The 16,707-nt window shown below is 33.8% G+C and overlaps 1 protein-coding gene across 3 annotated transcripts in view; it reads left to right on the top strand.

Annotated features, from left to right (window-relative positions):
* bs (serum response factor blistered) overlaps positions 1 to 2,988 on the top strand; it is a 244,418-nt gene extending 241,430 nt beyond the window's left edge. For all 3 annotated transcript variants that reach the window (XM_076119337.1, XM_076119336.1, XM_076119339.1), the window contains one exon: positions 776 to 2,988. The gene's annotated coding sequence lies outside the window, so the exon portion shown is untranslated. The remainder of the gene's footprint in view (positions 1 to 775) is intronic.
* The last annotated feature ends 13,719 nt before the right edge of the window (positions 2,989 to 16,707 follow it).

The following is a 16,707-nucleotide window of genomic DNA, read 5'->3' as shown; positions in this document are numbered from 1 at the left end:
TATTTATTCCCCCATATACTTTCTAAAACTAACAATTTCTGGGGTAATTTATTCAACGGAAGGTGCTGGTTTTGTAAAAACTAAATCTGTAGAGGCTGTAAATCATAAACGAAATCAAAAAATCTACACACGTATAAACTTGAACCAATTCAATTTGCCAGTATTTTTGCGACAAAACCAATCTGATGTATCTAGAATGCTGGAATAGAGTCCAAATTCGTGGACGTATCGAGGTAAAATTTAGCATGTAGATTGCTTCGGTGATTCATGCATAGTATCTACTGTGTAACGGACGTCAAGCGAACTGTTGTTTGACAAATAATATCTACCGTACTGCATGTACGGTAGATATTATTTGCTTTGTGCTGCAGAATTGCTTTTGTTTTATTTTGTATTGTGTATTGTACGAAGGGAGGGTTTTTAAGTGATTGGGAATTGTGATCACTATGTTTTTTGAGGAAGTGAAAATGGGGTCTTGTCAATGAAGCTCTTTGTGAAATTACAAAGATCTTCTTTGAGTTTTCGAGTCAATGGTAAAAACAAGAATATGCTGTGTTACTTTCTAATTATATATTTTGCTTATAACTGTACACTATTGAAATTTGTATTTAAATCAAACAGCTTAAACTCTCTTCAAACTATTTTAGAGTCGACTTCCAGTCTCACCGGATGCAGCTGAATATTTTTTTTTTATTTAAAGAAAAAACATTAATTATTAATTGAAGCAATTAAGAAAGTTAAATCTAGATATTTAAAGTGCTTTTGTTTGTTTCAGAATCAACGCGCAACGGTCGGACTAACGTTATTATGAATATATAATCTTATGAAAAAAATATTAAACTTAAAAAAATATGTACCAAAGTTTTATATTTGGACTAGCATATATTAAAATACCTAGAATTGTTATAGGTAGGTAAACTTAATCAATGAAAATATCTTAAACATTTTAATACATCATTATCGATGTAACGTAAGGCTTTGGTTTCACTACGAGCGATTAGCGATTACACACTCACTTTAGAAAATATAAATCAACTACTTGCCTTTTTTCCTATTAGATATTATTATGGCAAGTATAGTATAAATATATAATGATTATTGTTATTTATATTACCTACTTCAATTGTAGAAAACGTGATAAATTACGTTTTAGAAAATATTTTTATTTTGAAACATACATACTAGGCACGTGTAAATGTACTCGTGAACTGGCAAACGAATAATATTCTAAGTGGTGTTCTGTTTACGCCATTTATACTTTGTTTTTGGTTTCTTTACCTATGTGTATTTTAGTATAATTCCTAAATAAATTATAAATAGGTAAATTTTACCAATTAATATCTCACTGCATAGCAAGAGACTTCTCACGGATTGGAGGAGAGGCTTTAAGTCCACCACGTCAAGTACGGATTTGTGTCTCCTCGTCCCTTCAAGAACCATTGTTAAAGAAAAGAGTTAAAGAATATTGGAGATACACAAGTTTTCATCGCGTTGTGTTCCATCAACGTTGGATCTTTTGATATTTTTTATATCATTTATAATCATCGTAGTATAATTTCTATTACAATTATATCTATGTGACGCAAAAAGCTAGGTTTCAATTTAGTAAAAATATTTTATATTATTCCAATTTAGTTATTGTGTAAAAAAATTGCGATGTGCTTGAGAGTTCCTTTAGAATTTATTGTATATTGACTTAACCAAAACTGTTAGATATCTTGATATTGTTAAATATCTGTTATTACAGAGAGGAAAGTTCATCTCGCTAATCGCTTACAGTATGACCAAAGCCTACAAATTCATCTATATTATATCAAAATTACTTAAAACATTTAGCCTATTTAATCGCAACGCATATCCTTGCCACGGTAAAATTCAAAACTATATGTATTCGTGTTAATCGAATCTTAATTTATTGTATTAAGTAAGTAGATATATTGTTTGTATGGAAAAATAACAAATTATGCGTATTTTTGTACCAAAACATTAATACTTCTATTACTGAGGTTTTACACTTGTTTCAAACGCATTTTCTTTGAGTTTACCGAATTAGAATTTATTTGTCTTTTTTTTTCTTTAGCACGTTTAATTTTTAGTTTTAGTTTAATTACGGAAGCGGGTGGTGGTATTAGTCGAAATTGTAATTAGGCTCGCTTGTAAAAACACGGTTTTGTAAAATAAACCAATTAATCGCTATTTATGTACTTGTAGCGATAATTATATCTACGTAATTCACTATTCATGTTAATGTAAATTTAATCACCCGCTCCCGCTACCGCGTATGCATCCGCTGTCAGTGAGACCGCGGCTTTATACTGTAATTTCTCGTCATTATCATTGAAAAGCATTTACTACAATTTTGTTATTTTGTCAGTATTTTAGTTTTCGTTTTTTCGTTGATAGATCACAGGTAAAATGGTTCAAAATAAGGTCAGTAATGTTTGATATCATCATATGGTTCACTTGTGCAAAGGTACTTTTAAAGTTCCTATTTGGGTCCGCAAAACCCAATACAAAATGTCGTCTCATCTGTTACACTAAACTATTATAAAAAAAACTTTATATTTGACTGTTTCAAAATGTTGTTTGAAAGAAATTAATTTAGTATTAAAATGTATTAAACTATTGGTATTATTCGAAAACTAGTCAAACAATTAACAAGTCAAATATTGAGGAATAATAACTGACTATTTAATCAATTCAATTCCCGAGAAGAAAATTTGTGAGCATTTTTGAAATCATAGATTTTGAACAGATACTTAAATGAGACCTAGAAAAGGGTTTTATCGGTGCGGATGACGAAATATTTATATACTAATAAGAACTCCTGCTCTGCTTACCTTTTCTAGTGGTAACAGGCATGATATTATCCCTGTGGTCTATAACAATGAACAACGATCAACTTACGTAACATCGCTGTAACGATTTTTTCTTACTATAATAAATGTTCCTTTGTTTCAATTTTTTATAATAAAAGTATTAAAAATATGGTTTTGTATTATTTGAAATCCTTAAACTGTCCTTCAATAATTGCGCCTGTAAGTAAGACGGAAAGTAGAAGGGAATGAACCAGAGGGCGAAGCCCCACGTGATGGGCACTGTCGGACTCCGTAAGAACTATTTTGACAGTAAATTTTAAATGTCAAACTATACCCGTCAGAGATGCCGATACTACTGCCCTACATCGAACAAGAGAACAGGAGGTATTATGATCCTCAGCAGTGAGAGAAACCATTGAAGAGAGATAAGTGATTTATTTTAGAAGGTAAGAAATGGTGACTAATTTGAAACATACCTTACTTTTAGCAATCTCTTGTTTCATATTTATTGGCTGCATTTTTGATCAACTTTATCAATAAATTGTTAAACAAAAATGATAAGTCAACTTATACAGTTTTAATATTACGAAATCAAAGGATACTTTTAAATAAAAATAATAGTATACTATAGGATGAATGAGTAGGGAATTCAACGATTAGAAAACATAATAGTTTAAAGTAATCTAGCAAATTGTTCGAATTAAAACCCCAGCTTCAAACTAGGATTTAATAAAAACGAACCGTGACCTCCATTCCTAAATCGAAAATAATAATCTAAACAATAGCCTTCATCACCGTACAAAAAACAAAATGCAAACAAAACATGAATTCGCAAAAACTCGACAGCTATTAAAAAAAACACCACCAGTATAACATGACCTCCGTGCCACGCGGGCTCTAGCAAATACCACACCAATTACAAAAATAACATTCATATCAATAGGTCTTGGCTAACTGGTCGTAATATTTCGACTATGTACTTATTATTCGGTATTTAATAACATATCGGATGGATGCTGATTGGCTGAGAATCGACCAATCAGCGAATGATTGCGAATAAATGTACCTATCCATTACTACGAAGGCATTGAGTAGCAAAAACTTATGAAACTTATTTTATTGTTGCCGACTGGTTTCAACTGGCAAAGTCACACGATGCAAAAAGTAATCAGTTGTCTATTAATCGCTTGAATATTGATACATAGAAATACTTTGAAACTTGTCTTGGAATTATTACGAGTTTAATTATGAATAATAAACAATTAGGATTACTTTGTAAAACGGTTGAAGAAACTAAGTACAAGCATTCCAAAGATTTTTTTATGTTAATCGAAACTTCTGCACACTCCATTCGACAGGCAACCAGTAAATCAAACCATAGATGGGTGGCCGTTTTGTAGAGTCTTAAACCTTCCCAGTTGTTACTTTCTATGAAAGAAGTGTAGATCATTGCAAACGCTTTTGGATGAAATTCGAATAACTATGACACTGAGTGGCATACTTACTACATATACTTGTGAAGGAAAAACACGATCGAGCCTTAGTATTTTCTGTTTGAGCCTTCTCAATAACGCGGGGTTCTGTAACATGTGAGAAGTAGATCGGAGATTATTAATAATAGCACATGCATTTAAACCGCAACAAATGAGATAACCCTACTAATAAATAATTTTAACCAATTACTGTCCCACTGTTGGGCAAAGGTCTCCTCATGAGTTAGTGGGTCTTGAGTCCGCCACGCTGGCTAAGTGCGTGTTACGAGACTTGTATTCCTTCAAGAACTGTTTTTAACTAATAAATTGCTTTTTATTTCTCTACATCATAATCAGCTCTATGTATTTCATGTGCACATTTGACAGGGTCCTAATAAGGCAGCATTACATATTCAAGCCAGCACCATGTCTGGCCGCATAGCAATCATAGCACTCGCTAATAACTCGGCGACGCCTGCCATCATCGGTATTGGACGTTAGTATAATTAGTTTATGAAATGCTTAGCTAAGATTTCAATCTCGGTTGTAACTATGTGTTGTAAAATAAAGTCTCCTTCGCCGCATCTGTCTGTGTGCGATAAACTCATAATCTACTGAACGGATTTTCATACGGTCTTACGAATAGATAGTGCGAAAATAGAGAGGTTAGAGTATAATCTTTTACGTTAACCTGGGCGTAACCGGGACGGACCGCTATGATACCGATCATTATTCTGAAATACCGTAAAATAATTGACATGCAAAAAATCTTTCTGTATACGTCATTGCTCATACCTAGGTTGATAAAATCTTCAAAATATAATTCTGATCTAGTGTCGATCTAGTTTCAATTCTGGAGAGACTGGAGAGATTAACAAAACTGCCACTACGTCTGTATAAATATAATGAATTGGCCCTCAGGTGTGATGACGTAATAAGGAAACAAAATGTATAAATAAATTAAACTTATTTTATATAATTGTTCGTTCCTTCTTCGTAAAATTACGATAAAATTTGCTATCAATTATGGTTTCCCACAATACCAAATCTATTTATAATATTCACTATATAATGCGTAAACCACTTGTGCTATTACTCTATTTTTAGTTCAAGATAGCCAAATTATTATTGAATATTGTTATAATTAGTAAATTATAAAGTTATGACCTCATAATACGCCTGTAGAATGTTCACCAAATAAGGCTACTCGGTTGACTAATATATCAATCGAGCCATCAAAGTGCACTTGCACTCACCGTCGTGCCCTGCACTTGTTTGCAAGCGTACCTAAAAATCATTTACTAAGATGCAGCAAAATTCTTCAAGTTGTTTGGTAGCACCTATGACTTACTCCCGGTTTCTGTGGTACATTTATCGATAGTTTGTCTATTCAATAGCATTAAAACTCATATCGAAAAAACGCTATTGAATAGATAAACTACCGCTAAATATGAACCCTAAATCACTTGCGTGGGTTTATTTGCTTTTGCCACTCACTCACTATTCTCATCAGTTCTCTTTAAACAATACAAATAAAAAATTAATTTAATCCAATGTCCCACTGTTCGGGAAGAGTCTTCTCTCGTAATGAGTAAGGGCCTAGGCCTTAAGTCCACCACACTGGCCAAGTGCGGGTTGGGGACTTTGCATACCATCAAGAACTGTTCTAAAGAACTCTCAGGCATGGTAACATCCCGATGTTTTCCTTCTCCGTTGGAACAAGTGATAATTATTCCTAATACACATAACAGCTAAAAGTCATTGGTGTGTTACCTCGGATTCGTAGTACCATCAACCACTTTAAGTGCAAGGTACTAACTTATACCACTCGGCTATCACTGCTCTTATAAGCTATCTTTAAACAATACAAAACAATAGTTAAAATATTGTATTTGTATTCGCAACGTATTTCCCTTTTCCCTATCAATTACTTCACTCAATTGTTTTTCAACGTCAAATTATACAATAAATTAGCATAAAGGAACAATTTAGCGACTCTTTCTACAATTAGTTTGAACATTTGTCAGCGGCAGTGTCGATGGGAAATTATAGTACGACTAATGAACAATGGTAATGCTAAATATATTCTATATACAAACTATTGTTGTTTGTTATTACATATATTTGTTTGAGTAAAACGAAAATATAAAATCCCATTAGCTTTTCTATGGTTGGACTTGAATTCTGTCTGTGGGCTTATATACCTACTAGTCAAAACTTTTGTTCGACCAAAATTTAGTTAATTCCGCAAAATATAGGCTGCACTAAGACTTATTTACTCTGCAAGTAAGTAAAGACTTTCGTAACATGTTATATAAAAGGTACATAAATACTTCAGTTACAAATATTGTGCGTCTCACAATTTTTTGTATTCGAATCGCTGCGGTTATTGTGGCAAAGCGACCACGTAGACCATTGCGCTAAACGTGCAGTTATGAAATAAATAATTATTTTGAAAATATTTATTTCGGCTATTTAACTGTTGAACAGGTAAAAAGATCTTAGTGGCTAAAACATGTCAACATATCCACACATACAGTTCATGTAAAAGTTTCACATTACAAATGCATTAGTGACAACTGAGTTGTCCAACTAGTTGCCCAACACGGCTATCGTGTATCAGCACTCACTCTGGTTTGCAAACCTAATCCCTGAATGTAATACATACAAATGTTCTAACAAATAACTATCTAACCTACTTGGTTTAATGTTTACGTGTTTCCAAGGAAATTTACGAGAAACATACAATTCTGAATACTTTTTGAACCGTATAAAGGTTTAGTGCAAAGATATTAAAGTAGTTACTGGTTTGCGAATGAGGAATGTAAGAAAATTTTATTGGAAACTGCCCGCGAATTCGTCCCCATCGAAGGATTTTCCTGGGTAAAAAGTATTGTGTTACACGAGGCTATAGACTATAGTTACGTCTTCCGAATTTTATCCAGATTTGTTATGTAGTTTAAGCATGATTCAGTTACAACACAAAAGCTTACAAATATAATATTATAGGTATAATTAATTGGTACCAAAACTAAACCACCCGATTGTCAAATTAAGCGGAATTTTACAATTGCGATTCGCAAAATACTCAAATTCAGTATATTGTAAGTTTCCTGTGGCATTACACATGGTATTGACTTTTCCAGCAAATTACTACAAAGCAAATTTTAAACGCGTAAAAACAAGTTAAATACTATATTTCATAAAAAAAATGGCAGCCATATATTTTATTACCATAGACACACAAGGATATCGACAACACAAGGTTTTTTTTACAATTAAAATATTTTTCCTGCATCTCGCATCATTGTGCATTTCCTAGACAGGGTTTGTTTACGGAAAATTATTATACATTATAACTAGTAGTAGGTTTGATCTCCATATTAGTGTATTCAATGCTTAAGTATGTTGTTGTATCGTAGTATTGTTAGGAATGTAGGTAAAGGCAGACTTACTGGCGATAATGATATAGTTATCATAATTGTTTGCGGACTATCGCGATTTTGTTAAAAACAGATATAATAAATTCAAATATTTTCATCACGCGAATCATATTACTACAAATAAAAAATAAATTTAACCCATTAATGTCCCACTGTTCGGGATGGGTCTCTCGAAGCTTTCTTTTGATGCCTACAAGACAGTTATTAGGTACCATGAGATTACGAGTACAAAAACAATGCAATTATATTTGTGTATCTTGTGTATGTATAAATACTCAAAAACGAACTGGACTATATACCTACACAAAACGTATGACTCTAAATCAATCACGAAAAAACCGTACGATCATAGGTAATGTAATAAATGAAATGATTTGTAGCAGATTCGATGATCGCGTCGCAAATACCACCACTATCTTTACGAGTTTGTTTGTCTAACGCAATTTGGTTCTACCTTGTTACGAGTTTATAGGAAGAAATGTATGGAAAACAACTGTGTACATCATTTACTATGTGTACATAAAGATAGATCAACGAATGTTTTAGTTTTGCTATTACGGTACGGTAAGGTGTAGGGTGAGGTGTATGAAATACATCCACCTTTCGCCAGTAACAATTTTAGTCCCATGCAACAGTACCTCGATTCTCTACCGCTATCGACTACCAACAACCAGCTGGCTATCGAAATTTTGACATTTAGAATGTTCTGCTAAAATAATTCCTACGACGCCCGTCAGAGGCGCTGATCAGATTTTCATACAAAATTTCTCGATGACAGGTCGGTTGTCGGTAGTCGATAGTAGTAGAGAATCCAGCTACAGGGTGCGAGCCACGAACCGGGCACGTTACATAACTTAAGGTGTAAAATTGAGAGATATTCTTATATTAGTTAAATAAGACCTGGATACCGAATCCGAGACCTCATAATCAACGGCCGGATACGCTACCAACAGCGCCACAGAGTCAGTTTATTTATTAGTGAATATAAATTAAATATTACGAGCAATTTCAATGAAAAAAACATGAAAACGCCTAACCTCTTCTCAACAGTTTTTCAGAAAACCTACAAAAGACTTAAATGCTTTCATAATTATTGTAAAAAAGTATTGTATCGATTATGGGGTTAATACTCAATTGAATGATTACAAAACTCATGACTATTTACAATGAAAGATAATTTCAAAATACAATTACTTTGTTGTACAATAGCTATTAAATAAATCAATTATTTAATTATACTTGCAACTTTTGTTCTACTAATACAAGTATGGATTAAGTAAGTAAAAACAATGACCGGTAGCCATTTTGGGAAACTATTGAACTGTGAAGTCAGTAAACAACATACTTTTGAGGTTAGTAAACCAACATTTTTGCAAGAACTTAGAAGGAATTACCAAAAAACACACATTAAACTATAAAAGGTTGAATTGAAGAGTTCCTCCATATATCGAATTGATATTATATCGAAATGCGTCGAAAACAAATTGTTATGGAGAAACTAATAAAAATCATGAACATACCTTTTTTATAAGACGGTTCGACGAACTAAAGTAGTGTCTATAATTTTAGTATACAGTATGAATGTTATATTACGGCTTTAATCAGACATATTTGTCTTGAAATATAAAAAAAAGAAATAACGTTTCAACCCTTTCAGAGATTTGAACCCAGGACTTCTAAGTAACAATAACAAAATATACACTGCAAAGGTAGAATAACATAGCCGAGATACGAAGAAGATTACCCGAGATACGAATACAGTCGTAGTCATTAGTTACTAAGTATTTTTTTCATATCTAAAGTCAAACTAAAGGTCTTTTAACATAAAAATGACATGAATTCCATATTTAATGTAACGAGGAACACATTGCAAGTATTGTCTACAAAAAGTCGTGACGTCATAATATTATTATGTGGGACTATTCACCGCTCCCCCACGATATTACTGAAAGAAAACATTCCTTCTATTCACTGCTATGTCTTTTGATATGTTTACTAATTAAATACGCGTTTTGTAATTAGGTTTTGTTTATTTATATTAAAAATTATATGCTTTTTTTGTGTTGTAAATGTTATTGAACTTTGAAATTAGTAGGAATAATAAAACGTAATAATAGCAGCTCTATCTATCGTATGGCTAGTGGTCAACCCAGTGTCAAAGTTGTCCAAGCCGCCCGAAAGGCCTTTGACATGGTTCAACGACTGTTATCTTAATCGACAACAACCGGGACCGACTTTTTACGTGCCCTCCGAAGCACGGAGACGTGCAGTTCACATACCACTATACGGTCACCCATCTATAGAATAACCACGCCAACGGTTGTTTAACCCACAGACGTTTACCGACCGGTAAACTGGCTATGAGCGCCCTGTCTATAGTTTATTGCCATACATCTATAAAAAGACAGCTCGCACAAAATTAAATTATACGAATATTTAGGCTAACCCTAATTTGCTGTCTGTTTGCCAAAGCTTTTATCGAAAACAACAGTACTAACATATCAATTTACGTAGTAAAGTCAGTACTTATTTTTCCGACGAAAAGCCGCCATTGTTTCATTCATTGTATGAAAATTTTCCTGTTGACAACAAACAAAATATTGATGTGTTAAAAATTCAATGTTGCCAGCACATGAATATTTTGCTAATGCTCATTATTATAATTATGTTTGCCGTAATTGGGCTCGCGCGTCATTTTGGATAGGGTGACCATTGTTAACAATATACACCAACAAAAAGACTGGCCATTAAGTAAAAACTCCTACTTTTCAGTATATTTTTATTTCTGTGATATTATTGATAGAAAAATTCAATACAATAAGTTTTCGTTCTGCTACATAAAAAAAATCTCCTGAATGTATTGCACCTTACTTTGATTAGAAAACTATTTTTAATTGTCAGATTCGAAACGTAAATTATACCTAAATAAGAAGGGCGCTTAATATTATTATATCGGTTTTTATGCACTGTTTATTGTTCATTTATGCGTATTTTCACCACTAATCTTCATAGCAACTTCATGAAATTTTCCACCATAAAACCCACAAAAGTACCTTCCACAAATAACCTTTAAAACATTATTAAAAAAATCTCAAAAACTCCTGTATGATTGTCACAATATAACTCAATCGCTATGTGTGCGCACGCGCCCGCCTAAATCGTCCGTCCGGTCTGAATAAGGCAACACATTGGTGTGCCTCTCACGCGCACTGAAGGACGGTTTTCACGTGGAAATATAACAAAGGACTTTGTGCCTGTAAGGAAAATTATATACGAGTAGATGTATATTGAGTCACTTTTGACGCCAAATATATTTGAAAATATTGTGCTACTTAAACGCCTAATAAATTTCGTTTGATATCCATTTCTAAGTTTTAAATAAACGTTATTGTATCTAGAGATTATCTATAGAATCAAAATACGGTTGTTTTCTACTTATTAAGACAATTATTTTCTAATTTATTTTTATTGCAAATCTCTTAATCATAATTGATTTATTGGGTAGAGGTCATATCTATTAAAATTAAAAAATAAGGTCTTAATTTGTGCAGCCCGGATCTTTTGAAGAAAGCTTCTTTAATATTTGAGTAGTACCTAACTACATACACTACCGAAATATCAAAATAAAGTAAAGCAAATGAAATATGTGCCATATTCGTTCTATCGCTGTATTCTATAATAATTCTAATATACACAACTAAAATACATAAGATCTGCAACTTCTCTATGAAGAACTAACGTGTCCACATTATAATTAGCTAAAATAACTAATCCTATCCAGCGTCGGTGCATAAAGAACTTAATTATAAGTCGTCGTATTTTTATTTCAGAGGCTGAAAATGAATGCCTTTGCCGCCCGACGGCTTTGCCTACAAAGAGAACTCTACTACGTTTAATTATTCCACATGTTCAGTGCTTTTTTTATTTTGCTTTTTTTTTGTGTCGCATAGCTACGATATTTTGAATACGCGGCAAAAATCTCGATGAAACGAGTATTTTAAAGGAATTTTACTAACATTTTTGCAGTACATTTTTGTAAAATTTGAAATATTTTTGGTTGAACATGGTGTTAGTTTTACAAACACTAGTTACAGTGTGAAAATGTCTCTTTGTTGTTCATTCCATACGTAGGACAATATGCGGGTGATTTTAATTTTACTCTTAAAATAACGTTTTCAAAGGTATTGCAAGGTTTCATTACAAACTGTTTTCCGTCACGGATAAAATTAATCATCATTACTTCTAGTGGACACATAATTTCATTAAGTTCCTACCCCACCACTTGCCCCCACTTAGTTATTGCAATCACAATGTTTTTGGACCAATGTTAGTCCTATGTGATAGCCACGCCACGGTCACGCCATATTAAAAAGAAAAAGCCCTAAGGTTTTCACCCGACCCGAGAATTGAACCTTCGACTTCTTGATCGGTAGTCATGTTTTCTTCTACCCAGATGCCCGCAGTCATATATTTTTATATTTGAAATAATAATAAATTATGATCAAAGCAAATATTTGTCGTATACATTTTTATAAAAAGTGCGTATAGCAAGTAACAGGTAATGTTACTATCATGTTGCGAGCTGATGTTATGTGCAGTATGTTGACGAGACTCCTGCGACTGTTATGACGCGAGTACCGCTAACTAATGCGTTTAGTTATCTATCTAGGATCTTATTAAGTGTATATTATGATAGTATTGCTTAAAGTTTGTTGAAAAATGTTAATAATAAAAATAAAGGATAGTGTTTAGTGTCTCTGAGTGGTAGTTTAGGCAAGGGACTTACTGTACTGTTGGTTGCAAATAATGTAACAGTCACAAAAGTTGCTTCCTTTTTTATACGACGTAAGGCTTCACAAAACGTAATTTAGGGTGCGTGTTTTTATTTTTAAATGTTTATTTTAGTTTTGTTGGGTCAGCATCTAAAAATCGAATATTTCATTAAAATATCTTTGTACAACTTTGTTCCACTACAGACTAGAATTTGATTAGTATTGTAAACTAATACGGGTCTAATCGTACATACATATCACAGGCATTTCACTGTCAAACATTTCTCATTGCAACAAATCAAACGTCAAAATCCAATCAGTATCTATGATAGCAATAGCGACTGTCAATCACAGACGCCTATCGAACGTAATCGGGTAGTCTTAATAAGGGCCTTGCAGGATATAAAAACGTCTAAAATTATGAGATGGGACGATCGTGTTACGAGTGGGAACAAAAACAATGAGCGGCACTGCAACGTAACGTAAGGATCGGGTTGTAAGGGGAATTCGCTTTAGATGCCACGATTTGACGTTTGATATCGGATCGGAAACGTCACTTTGACATTTCGAATTGCTAACTACGGTTTGACATGTTTATGATGAAGTTATGAATAGTTTATTTGCTATGGTCATTAATTTTATTTGGTTTCGGATAGGACTAAGATTTCTCGCGTAAGATTTCTCGAAATTGCGACCACTAAAGAGTCTCAAATTTGACATTTAATTTAGGTTTTGCTCAGTTTATCCATCACCGTTTTCCTAAACATTGGGTTTGAGATTTCATGATTTTGAGACATCCTGAATCTGTTCTTGTTCATTATTATTGTAGGTAGTTTCCTGTGTCGTGTCGTGTGTGTAAAGTATGTCTGTCAATTGTCGATAAGTAGCCAGTTGTCGGTATAGAGGGCGTAGCACTGTCTCCCGTCGACAAGCCTCGCTGCACACGGGGGAATTACACACATACTCCTGAAAATTCTTTAGAAATATACGGGATTTTAGGATTTAAAACCTAGATTTCGATATTTTTAAAGTCCATTTTTGCTCACTTGTGGTTTACTTTAAACTGAACAGTATTGTCAAACACCTTTTAAATTTTTAGGTTAGAAGTCCAGTAGTCATTCAATGGACAGTTAAGTATGTATTTAATTTTAACGGGTTAAGTTTAACATAAGCGGAACCAAATCTAATTGGCTCTGCGCATCATGCATGCTAGTATCCTAATATTGGTTCATAATTTCTTAGTATTTCTATCAATATATTCCAAAACATCAGCCTCAAAACAATTTATATAAAAATGCCCCCGTGTCCGCGAGTCCTGCACGTAGCTTATGATATTCAGCGTACGCTCGCCGCACAAAAACCGGCCGCGACCATTTCGGTCGCGCGCGAGCACAACGCGGTTATTACGGGAAATCTTATGTTAATTACAATTATGTACTCGACAGTGCACCCTCACATACGATACGCAGCAAAAACTCAGATCCTATACAATTTTAATGCGCTCTCAGGAATTTACGGGAGATTCCACGTGGCTCGGATAAAAACCATGTGTCGGGGCGTGTGCGGCGAATTTTGATTGCTTAACGTCTAGCGGCGTGGAGTACACACGATCAGATTGTTTGCTCACGGGATGTTTCCGATGTATGGAAATTAAGATTCGATGGTTTTTGTTTAAGGCTTTTTGGTTATAGATTTATGACGTTATATTTACATAAGGTCAAAAAGATGACAGTTCTATGATGTAAAAATGTTAAAGGAGATAGAGAGACGACGCTGGAAAGTTGGTAGTTTTTTGAGCATAATTAAGTGAGATTATTATTATCTCAATACATACATTACAGTCACTTATAAGTACTCAAGAATAATTAAAGATTATATATTGTTTTGTTTTGAGGTGAAATATTAACACTAAATTATGTGATATCATGGTAGTCGACAAGACCAACAAGAAAGTTCGAATAGGGATCGTTTTATGTTTATAAAATGTCCTTTTTTCTTTCCAATACAAGGTCTACTGTATCTATTTGAGTTAAATAATGAAAACATTTACAAATATATTCCTCAAAATAAAGCCATAGTCCACTATTACAATATAAAACGCTACTTAAACAACCAAAGAGAAATAATCAGTTAATTTAATTAAACGTATTCAGACTAGTCGTCGCATAGTCGTTTAAAGGGAGGAGTCTCAAGCCCTACCCCTTAGTAAATACTTTACGTATGTACTAGTTATGTGACAAAAACACAGACATTTTTACATGATGATATTTATCATTACTTTGTCATAAAGGTAATTCCTTACATTTGAGAAACGAGTAATTATTGATAATGGATTGGCTGTACCCAAGTCCTTACAAACGGTTTACAGAAAACATTTTTAAATAGTTTTAAGTAAGTTGAAGTAAATGTTTCCGTTTATGGCTATTTTTGTATAGGTAATAGTAGAATTATTTCGAGGAATTTATTTATTTCTTTGTTTTAGGTGAAAGTTCAATTGTTTCGTAAAAGGCATTTTGTCGTTTCTTCGTTTGAAATTTGTAGCAAAAGGTTTTTCTGGCATTTTCTTTAAGTATTTTCCGTTCATACGTATATTTTATGGTTAACTAGAAACGCGAATACGTTTTCACAAAGGTCTTTAACTGACATTTTATCCCATGGACACTACGATTCATTAGCATACATGAAAAATGATACTTTGTGAGTTGTCATTGGTTGCAAATTGCAGCTCTCTACACAGTTATCTGGAATCTGGAACACAAATCTTAGAAATTCTCATTGGTTTTGAAATTAAGTGAGGTTTCAAATAGATAGTGTAATGTTGACATTCACAGAAATTGTTAAAGTTTAAACAAACGTACGTAACCAATCCATACAAGCTTCAATCAGCGCCGCAACGTTACAAAAGGAACATCGACTTTGCTAACCCTTCCGCAGTGGGTATTTACTAAAAACTGTTCCACCAAGTCAAGTCTAAGTTTATCAAAAAAGCTTACAAGCAAGACATGTAGACCATAATTTCATTACATTTGCGGCATTTACAAAGACACATTGACACATCCGTGACCTGATGAAAATACGATTATATAAGTAAGCCCATTCTCCGAAGTCAAACTAAGTTCAGATATACCTATCTGAACTTAGTTTGACTTGGGAGAAGCTTTCATTATAAGTGGAGTTCCGACCATAATGTTGCTCAAATTTATTTGCTTGCATAGGGCTAAAACTGTGACCTGATGAAAGTATAATTTAGTATTTACTAAGCACCATTTTCTCAAGTCAGACCTGAGTACATCTCAATCTAATAACGTGTGCTAAACAATGGTGCCACCTAGTCTATCCTCCAGCTGGCGACATTAGCGTGCGCGGAGTGACGCGACCTGTATGCGCACACCCTGTATGGCGAACGATCAGCTTACTTTACTTTCGTCGCCAACGTCCGCCGGATACGTACCGTTCTTCGCACGCGTATGGTTTGTTACCAAACGGTAGGAGTTCTGTTTGGGAAAGTTTGTAGAAGAAAATATAAAAGTAATAGGTATTAAAACAAACACATGGTTTAACAGTTAGAGTAGAAGGTGCGCTAAAGCTATTGCGTGATTTTTGTCAAAACCACATTAAATGTAAGTGCAGAGCTTAATCTTTCAGTTGTTTAAGACTACTTAAGGATAAATGATGCTCAAGTAGACAGATAAGGACTAGAAACGGATTATGATATGAGATGTGCTGTGTACCAGGTGGCGTTCTTTGGTCTCTGTCTACCTCTGTGGGAAAAAGGCGTGATATTATGTATGTATGCTATGATACAACTCATGATAGAACTTTAGTCACAGCAAAACTTTAATCTAAGAAGTTAATGTTCTCACAAAGAGAAGATTACATTCCCATCTAAGCCGTGGTACAAGCAAAACAAAGTCCCATACCTTTCCCTAACAAAATAGTTCCGAATTAGGACGATTCTACAGAAGCGCGTGCGCACATCGAGATGGCGATATTGTTATGCAATTGGCGCGAAAGTAACTGTCAACTACCTTCCTGTGTTACCGGATATTAAAATAAATAAATGTTGCCAGCATTTACACTGCCGAACACGTACACACGTGGTACTCTGAATTTATTATTGACATTGAAAATTATTTGCTATGAAAGCACTATTTATTATTTTAATGGCTTTTTGTGCGACTAGCTGACGCCCGTGGTGGTG

Source organism: Anticarsia gemmatalis, chromosome 10 (genome assembly GCF_050436995.1).
Source record: "Anticarsia gemmatalis isolate Benzon Research Colony breed Stoneville strain chromosome 10, ilAntGemm2 primary, whole genome shotgun sequence".
Lineage (NCBI taxonomy): Eukaryota > Metazoa > Arthropoda > Insecta > Lepidoptera > Erebidae > Anticarsia > Anticarsia gemmatalis.
Note: the sequence above shows the minus strand (reverse complement) of the source record. Positions and strands in the feature narration are given on the sequence as shown.